Source organism: Centropristis striata, chromosome 24 (assembly GCF_030273125.1).
Source record: "Centropristis striata isolate RG_2023a ecotype Rhode Island chromosome 24, C.striata_1.0, whole genome shotgun sequence".
Lineage (NCBI taxonomy): Eukaryota > Metazoa > Chordata > Actinopteri > Perciformes > Serranidae > Centropristis > Centropristis striata.
The window spans coordinates 14,124,796-14,129,795 of NC_081540.1; the positions used below are offsets into that span (position 1 = coordinate 14,124,796).

The 5,000-nt window shown below is 53.6% G+C and overlaps 26 non-coding genes across 26 annotated transcripts in view; all 26 read right to left on the minus strand.

Annotated features, from left to right (window-relative positions):
• LOC131965710 (5S ribosomal RNA) overlaps positions 1 to 3 on the minus strand; it is a 119-nt gene extending 116 nt beyond the window's left edge. The window contains exon 1 of the ribosomal RNA XR_009392427.1: positions 1 to 3. This exon is cut by the window's left edge and continues 116 nt beyond it. This is a non-coding gene — a ribosomal RNA (5S ribosomal RNA).
• Positions 4 to 82: 79 nt separating this feature from the next.
• Positions 83 to 201, minus strand: LOC131963195 (5S ribosomal RNA). The gene has a single exon (XR_009390023.1). It is a non-coding gene; the product is annotated as a 5S ribosomal RNA (ribosomal RNA).
• Positions 202 to 280: 79 nt separating this feature from the next.
• Positions 281 to 399, minus strand: LOC131966953 (5S ribosomal RNA). Its single transcript, XR_009393608.1, has one exon. It is a non-coding gene; the product is annotated as a 5S ribosomal RNA (ribosomal RNA).
• A 79-nt stretch (positions 400 to 478) lies between these two features.
• LOC131963612 (5S ribosomal RNA) lies at positions 479 to 597 on the minus strand. The gene has a single exon (XR_009390423.1). It is a non-coding gene; the product is annotated as a 5S ribosomal RNA (ribosomal RNA).
• Positions 598 to 676: 79 nt separating this feature from the next.
• LOC131964830 (5S ribosomal RNA) lies at positions 677 to 795 on the minus strand. The gene has a single exon (XR_009391584.1). It is a non-coding gene; the product is annotated as a 5S ribosomal RNA (ribosomal RNA).
• A 79-nt stretch (positions 796 to 874) lies between these two features.
• Positions 875 to 993, minus strand: LOC131965999 (5S ribosomal RNA). Its single transcript, XR_009392699.1, has one exon. It is a non-coding gene; the product is annotated as a 5S ribosomal RNA (ribosomal RNA).
• Positions 994 to 1,072: 79 nt separating this feature from the next.
• On the minus strand, positions 1,073 to 1,191 carry LOC131963196 (5S ribosomal RNA). The gene has a single exon (XR_009390024.1). It is a non-coding gene; the product is annotated as a 5S ribosomal RNA (ribosomal RNA).
• A 79-nt stretch (positions 1,192 to 1,270) lies between these two features.
• Positions 1,271 to 1,389, minus strand: LOC131963197 (5S ribosomal RNA). Its single transcript, XR_009390025.1, has one exon. It is a non-coding gene; the product is annotated as a 5S ribosomal RNA (ribosomal RNA).
• Positions 1,390 to 1,468: 79 nt separating this feature from the next.
• LOC131963198 (5S ribosomal RNA) lies at positions 1,469 to 1,587 on the minus strand. Its single transcript, XR_009390026.1, has one exon. It is a non-coding gene; the product is annotated as a 5S ribosomal RNA (ribosomal RNA).
• Positions 1,588 to 1,666: 79 nt separating this feature from the next.
• On the minus strand, positions 1,667 to 1,785 carry LOC131966000 (5S ribosomal RNA). The gene has a single exon (XR_009392700.1). It is a non-coding gene; the product is annotated as a 5S ribosomal RNA (ribosomal RNA).
• A 79-nt stretch (positions 1,786 to 1,864) lies between these two features.
• Positions 1,865 to 1,983, minus strand: LOC131963199 (5S ribosomal RNA). The gene has a single exon (XR_009390027.1). It is a non-coding gene; the product is annotated as a 5S ribosomal RNA (ribosomal RNA).
• A 79-nt stretch (positions 1,984 to 2,062) lies between these two features.
• LOC131963624 (5S ribosomal RNA) lies at positions 2,063 to 2,181 on the minus strand. Its single transcript, XR_009390434.1, has one exon. It is a non-coding gene; the product is annotated as a 5S ribosomal RNA (ribosomal RNA).
• Positions 2,182 to 2,260: 79 nt separating this feature from the next.
• On the minus strand, positions 2,261 to 2,379 carry LOC131964467 (5S ribosomal RNA). The gene has a single exon (XR_009391237.1). It is a non-coding gene; the product is annotated as a 5S ribosomal RNA (ribosomal RNA).
• Positions 2,380 to 2,458: 79 nt separating this feature from the next.
• On the minus strand, positions 2,459 to 2,577 carry LOC131965711 (5S ribosomal RNA). The gene has a single exon (XR_009392428.1). It is a non-coding gene; the product is annotated as a 5S ribosomal RNA (ribosomal RNA).
• Positions 2,578 to 2,656: 79 nt separating this feature from the next.
• Positions 2,657 to 2,775, minus strand: LOC131963200 (5S ribosomal RNA). Its single transcript, XR_009390028.1, has one exon. It is a non-coding gene; the product is annotated as a 5S ribosomal RNA (ribosomal RNA).
• A 79-nt stretch (positions 2,776 to 2,854) lies between these two features.
• On the minus strand, positions 2,855 to 2,973 carry LOC131966001 (5S ribosomal RNA). Its single transcript, XR_009392701.1, has one exon. It is a non-coding gene; the product is annotated as a 5S ribosomal RNA (ribosomal RNA).
• Positions 2,974 to 3,052: 79 nt separating this feature from the next.
• Positions 3,053 to 3,171, minus strand: LOC131965712 (5S ribosomal RNA). Its single transcript, XR_009392429.1, has one exon. It is a non-coding gene; the product is annotated as a 5S ribosomal RNA (ribosomal RNA).
• Positions 3,172 to 3,250: 79 nt separating this feature from the next.
• LOC131963201 (5S ribosomal RNA) lies at positions 3,251 to 3,369 on the minus strand. The gene has a single exon (XR_009390029.1). It is a non-coding gene; the product is annotated as a 5S ribosomal RNA (ribosomal RNA).
• Positions 3,370 to 3,448: 79 nt separating this feature from the next.
• Positions 3,449 to 3,567, minus strand: LOC131966349 (5S ribosomal RNA). The gene has a single exon (XR_009393038.1). It is a non-coding gene; the product is annotated as a 5S ribosomal RNA (ribosomal RNA).
• Positions 3,568 to 3,646: 79 nt separating this feature from the next.
• Positions 3,647 to 3,765, minus strand: LOC131965714 (5S ribosomal RNA). Its single transcript, XR_009392431.1, has one exon. It is a non-coding gene; the product is annotated as a 5S ribosomal RNA (ribosomal RNA).
• Positions 3,766 to 3,844: 79 nt separating this feature from the next.
• On the minus strand, positions 3,845 to 3,963 carry LOC131963204 (5S ribosomal RNA). Its single transcript, XR_009390030.1, has one exon. It is a non-coding gene; the product is annotated as a 5S ribosomal RNA (ribosomal RNA).
• A 79-nt stretch (positions 3,964 to 4,042) lies between these two features.
• On the minus strand, positions 4,043 to 4,161 carry LOC131966954 (5S ribosomal RNA). Its single transcript, XR_009393609.1, has one exon. It is a non-coding gene; the product is annotated as a 5S ribosomal RNA (ribosomal RNA).
• Positions 4,162 to 4,240: 79 nt separating this feature from the next.
• Positions 4,241 to 4,359, minus strand: LOC131963635 (5S ribosomal RNA). The gene has a single exon (XR_009390445.1). It is a non-coding gene; the product is annotated as a 5S ribosomal RNA (ribosomal RNA).
• Positions 4,360 to 4,438: 79 nt separating this feature from the next.
• LOC131964832 (5S ribosomal RNA) lies at positions 4,439 to 4,557 on the minus strand. Its single transcript, XR_009391586.1, has one exon. It is a non-coding gene; the product is annotated as a 5S ribosomal RNA (ribosomal RNA).
• Positions 4,558 to 4,636: 79 nt separating this feature from the next.
• On the minus strand, positions 4,637 to 4,755 carry LOC131966002 (5S ribosomal RNA). Its single transcript, XR_009392702.1, has one exon. It is a non-coding gene; the product is annotated as a 5S ribosomal RNA (ribosomal RNA).
• Positions 4,756 to 4,834: 79 nt separating this feature from the next.
• Positions 4,835 to 4,953, minus strand: LOC131963205 (5S ribosomal RNA). The gene has a single exon (XR_009390031.1). It is a non-coding gene; the product is annotated as a 5S ribosomal RNA (ribosomal RNA).
• Positions 4,954 to 5,000: the final 47 nt, after the last annotated feature.

Sequence of the window (5,000 nt, forward strand, 5' to 3'; positions counted from 1 at the left end):
AGCCATGACTGAGTGCATTAGCTGTGCTTTTAAAGCTGTCCTTGCCAAGGCTGCTCCTGTCCTCGTCATGGAAACGTGAAAAAACTTACAGCACCTGGTATTCCCAGGCGGTCTCCCATCCAAGTACTGACCAGGCCCTACCCTGCTTAGCTTCCGAGATCAGACGAGATCGGGCGTGATCAGGGTGGTATGGCCGTAAGCCATGACTGAGTGCATTAGCTGTGCTTTTAAAGCTGTCCTTGCTGAGTCTGCTCCTGCCGTCGTCATGGAAACGTGAAAAAGCTTACAGCACCTGGTATTCCCAGGCAGTCTCCCATTCAAGTACTGACCAGGGCCTACCCTGCTTAGCTTCCGAGATCAGACGAGATCGGGCGTGATCAGGGTGGTATGGCCGTAATTCATGACTGAGTGCATTAGCTGCGCTTTTAAAGCTGTCCTTGTTGAGGCTGCTCCTGCCGTCGTCATGGAAACGTGAAAAAGCTTACAGCACCTGGTATTCCCAGGCGGTCTCCCATCCAAGTACTGACCAGGCCCTACCCTGCTTAGCTTCCGAGATCAGACGAGATCGGGCGTGATCAGGGTGGTATGGCCGTAAGCCATGACTGAGTGCATTAGCTGCGCTTTTAAAGCTGTCCTTGCTGAGGCTGCTCCTGCCGTCGTCATGGAAACGTGAAAAACCTTACAGCACCTGGTATTCCCAGGCGGTCTCCCATCCAAGTACTGACCAGGCCCTACCCTGCTTAGCTTCCGAGATCAGACGAGATCGGGCGTGATCAGGGTGGTATGGCCGTAAGCCATGACTGAGTGCATTAGCTGCGCTTTTAAAGCTGTCCTTGCTGAGGCTGCTCCTGCCGTCGTCATGGAAACGTGAAAAAACTTAAAGCACCTGGTATTCCCAGGCGGTCTCCCATCCAAGTACTGACCAGGCCCTACCCTGCTTAGCTTCCGAGATCAGACGAGATCGGGCGTGATCAGGGTGGTATGGCCGTAAGCCATGACTGAGTGCATTAGCTGTGCTTTTAAAGCTGTCCTTGCCAAGGCTGCTCCTGTCCTCGTCATGGAAACGTGAAAAAACTTACAGCACCTGGTATTCCCAGGCGGTCTCCCATCCAAGTACTGACCAGGCCCTACCCTGCTTAGCTTCCGAGATCAGACGAGATCGGGCGTGATCAGGGTGGTATGGCCGTAAGCCATGACTGAGTGCATTAGCTGTGCTTTTAAAGCTGTCCTTGCTGAAGCTGCTCCTGCCGTCGTCATGGAAACGTGAAAAAACTTACAGCACCTGGTATTCCCAGGCGGTCTCCCATCCAAGTACTGACCAGGCCCTACCCTGCTTAGCTTCCGAGATCAGACGAGATCGGGCGTGATCAGGGTGGTATGGCCGTAAGCCATGACTGAGTGCATTAGCTGTGCTTTTAAAGCTGTCCTTGCCAAGGCTGCTCCTGTCCTCGTCATGGAAACGTGAAAAAACTTACAGCACCTGGTATTCCCAGGCGGTCTCCCATCCAAGTACTGACCAGGCCCTACCCTGCTTAGCTTCCGAGATCAGACGAGATCGGGCGTGATCAGGGTGGTATGGCCGTAAGCCATGACTGAGTGCATTAGCTGCGCTTTTAAAGCTGTCCTTGCTGAGGCTGCTCCTGCCGTCGTCATGGAAACGTGAAAAAACTTAAAGCACCTGGTATTCCCAGGCGGTCTCCCATCCAAGTACTGACCAGGCCCTACCCTGCTTAGCTTCCGAGATCAGACGAGATCGGGCGTGATCAGGGTGGTATGGCCGTAAGCCATGACTGAGTGCATTAGCTGTGCTTTTAAAGCTGTCCTTGCCAAGGCTGCTCCTGTCCTCGTCATGGAAACGTGAAAAAACTTACAGCACCTGGTATTCCCAGGCGGTCTCCCATCCAAGTACTGACCAGGCCCTACCCTGCTTAGCTTCCGAGATCAGACGAGATCGGGCGTGATCAGGGTGGTATGGCCGTAAGCCATGACTGAGTGCATTAGCTGTGCTTTTAAAGCTGTCCTTGCCAAGGCTGCTCCTGTCGTCGTCTTGGAAACGTGAAAAAGCTTACAGCACCTGGTATTCCCAGGCGGTCTCCCATCCAAGTACTGACCAGGCCCTACCCTGCTTAGCTTCCGAGATCAGACGAGATCGGGCGTGATCAGGGTGGTATGGCCGTAAGCCATGACTGAGTGCATTAGCTGTGCTTTTAAAGCTGTCCTTGCCAAGGCTGCTCCTGTCCTCGTCATGGAAACGTGAAAAAACTTACAGCACCTGGTATTCCCAGGCGGTCTCCCATCCAAGTACTGACCAGGCCCTACCCTGCTTAGCTTCCGAGATCAGACGAGATCGGGCGTGATCAGGGTGGTATGGCTGTAAGCCATGACTGAGTGCATTAGCTGTGCTTTTAAAGCTGTCCTTGCTGAGGCTGCTCCTGCCGTCGTCATGGAAACGTGAAAAAACTTACAGCACCTGGTATTCCCAGGCGGTCTCCCATCCAAGTACTGACCAGGCCCTACCCTTCTTAGCTTCCGAGATCAGACGAGATCGGGCGTGATCAGGGTGGTATGGCCGTAAGCCATGACTGAGTGCATTAGCTGTGCTTTTAAAGCTGTCCTTGCCAAGGCTGCTCCTGTCCTCGTCATGGAAACGTGAAAAAACTTACAGCACCTGGTATTCCCAGGCGGTCTCCCATCCAAGTACTGACCAGGCCCTACCCTGCTTAGCTTCCGAGATCAGACGAGATCGGGCGTGATCAGGGTGGTATGGCCGTAAGCCATGACTGAGTGCATTAGCTGCGCTTTTAAAGCTGTCCTTGCTGAGGCTGCTCCTGCCGTCGTCATGGAAACGTGAAAAAACTTAAAGCACCTGGTATTCCCAGGCGGTCTCCCATCCAAGTACTGACCAGGCCCTACCCTGCTTAGCTTCCGAGATCAGACGAGATCGGGCGTGATCAGGGTGGTATGGCCGTAAGCCATGACTGAGTGCATTAGCTGTGCTTTTAAAGCTGTCCTTGCCAAGGCTGCTCCTGTCCTCGTCATGGAAACGTGAAAAAACTTACAGCACCTGGTATTCCCAGGCGGTCTCCCATCCAAGTACTGACCAGGCCCTACCCTTCTTAGCTTCCGAGATCAGACGAGATCGGGCGTGATCAGGGTGGTATGGCCGTAAGCCATGACTGAGTGCATTAGCTGTGCTTTTAAAGCTGTCCTTGCCAAGGCTGCTCCTGTCCTCGTCATGGAAACGTGAAAAAACTTACAGCACCTGGTATTCCCAGGCGGTCTCCCATCCAAGTACTGACCAGGCCCTACCCTGCTTAGCTTCCGAGATCAGACGAGATCGGGCGTGATCAGGGTGGTATGGCCGTAAGCCATGACTGAGTGCATTAGCTGTGCTTTTAAAGCTGTCCTTGCTGAGTCTGCTCCTGCCGTCGTCATGGAAACGTGAAAAAGCTTACAGCACCTGGTATTCCCAGGCAGTCTCCCATTCAAGTACTGACCAGGGCCTACCCTGCTTAGCTTCCGAGATCAGACGAGATCGGGCGTGATCAGGGTGGTATGGCCGTAAGCCATGACTGAGTGCATTAGCTGTGCTTTTAAAGCTGTCCTTGCCAAGGCTGCTCCTGTCCTCGTCATGGAAACGTGAAAAAACTTACAGCACCTGGTATTCCCAGGCGGTCTCCCATCCAAGTACTGACCAGGCCCTACCCTTCTTAGCTTCCGAGATCAGACGAGATCGGGCGTGATCAGGGTGGTATGGCCGTAAGCCATGACTGAGTGCATTAGCTGTGCTTTTAAAGCTGTCCTTGCCAAGGCTGCTCCTGTCCTCGTCATGGAAACGTGAAAAAACTTACAGCACCTGGTATTCCCAGGCGGTCTCCCATCCAAGTACTGACCAGGCCCTACCCTGCTTAGCTTCCGAGATCAGACGAGATCGGGCGTGATCAGGGTGGTATGGCCGTAAGCCATGACTGAGTGCATTAGCTGTGCTTTTAAAGCTGTCCTTGCTGAGTCTGCTCCTGCCGTCGTCATGGAAACGTGAAAAAGCTTACAGCACCTGGTATTCCCAGGCAGTCTCCCATTCAAGTACTGACCAGGGCCTACCCTGCTTAGCTTCCGAGATCAGACGAGATCGGGCGTGATCAGGGTGGTATGGCCGTAATTCATGACTGAGTGCATTAGCTGCGCTTTTAAAGCTGTCCTTGTTGAGGCTGCTCCTGCCGTCGTCATGGAAACGTGAAAAAGCTTACAGCACCTGGTATTCCCAGGCGGTCTCCCATCCAAGTACTGACCAGGCCCTACCCTGCTTAGCTTCCGAGATCAGACGAGATCGGGCGTGATCAGGGTGGTATGGCCGTAAGCCATGACTGAGTGCATTAGCTGCGCTTTTAAAGCTGTCCTTGCTGAGGCTGCTCCTGCCGTCGTCATGGAAACGTGAAAAACCTTACAGCACCTGGTATTCCCAGGCGGTCTCCCATCCAAGTACTGACCAGGCCCTACCCTGCTTAGCTTCCGAGATCAGACGAGATCGGGCGTGATCAGGGTGGTATGGCCGTAAGCCATGACTGAGTGCATTAGCTGCGCTTTTAAAGCTGTCCTTGCTGAGGCTGCTCCTGCCGTCGTCATGGAAACGTGAAAAAACTTAAAGCACCTGGTATTCCCAGGCGGTCTCCCATCCAAGTACTGACCAGGCCCTACCCTGCTTAGCTTCCGAGATCAGACGAGATCGGGCGTGATCAGGGTGGTATGGCCGTAAGCCATGACTGAGTGCATTAGCTGTGCTTTTAAAGCTGTCCTTGCCAAGGCTGCTCCTGTCCTCGTCATGGAAACGTGAAAAAACTTACAGCACCTGGTATTCCCAGGCGGTCTCCCATCCAAGTACTGACCAGGCCCTACCCTGCTTAGCTTCCGAGATCAGACGAGATCGGGCGTGATCAGGGTGGTATGGCCGTAAGCCATGACTGAGTGCATTAGCTGTGCTTTTAAAGCTGTCCTTGCTGAAG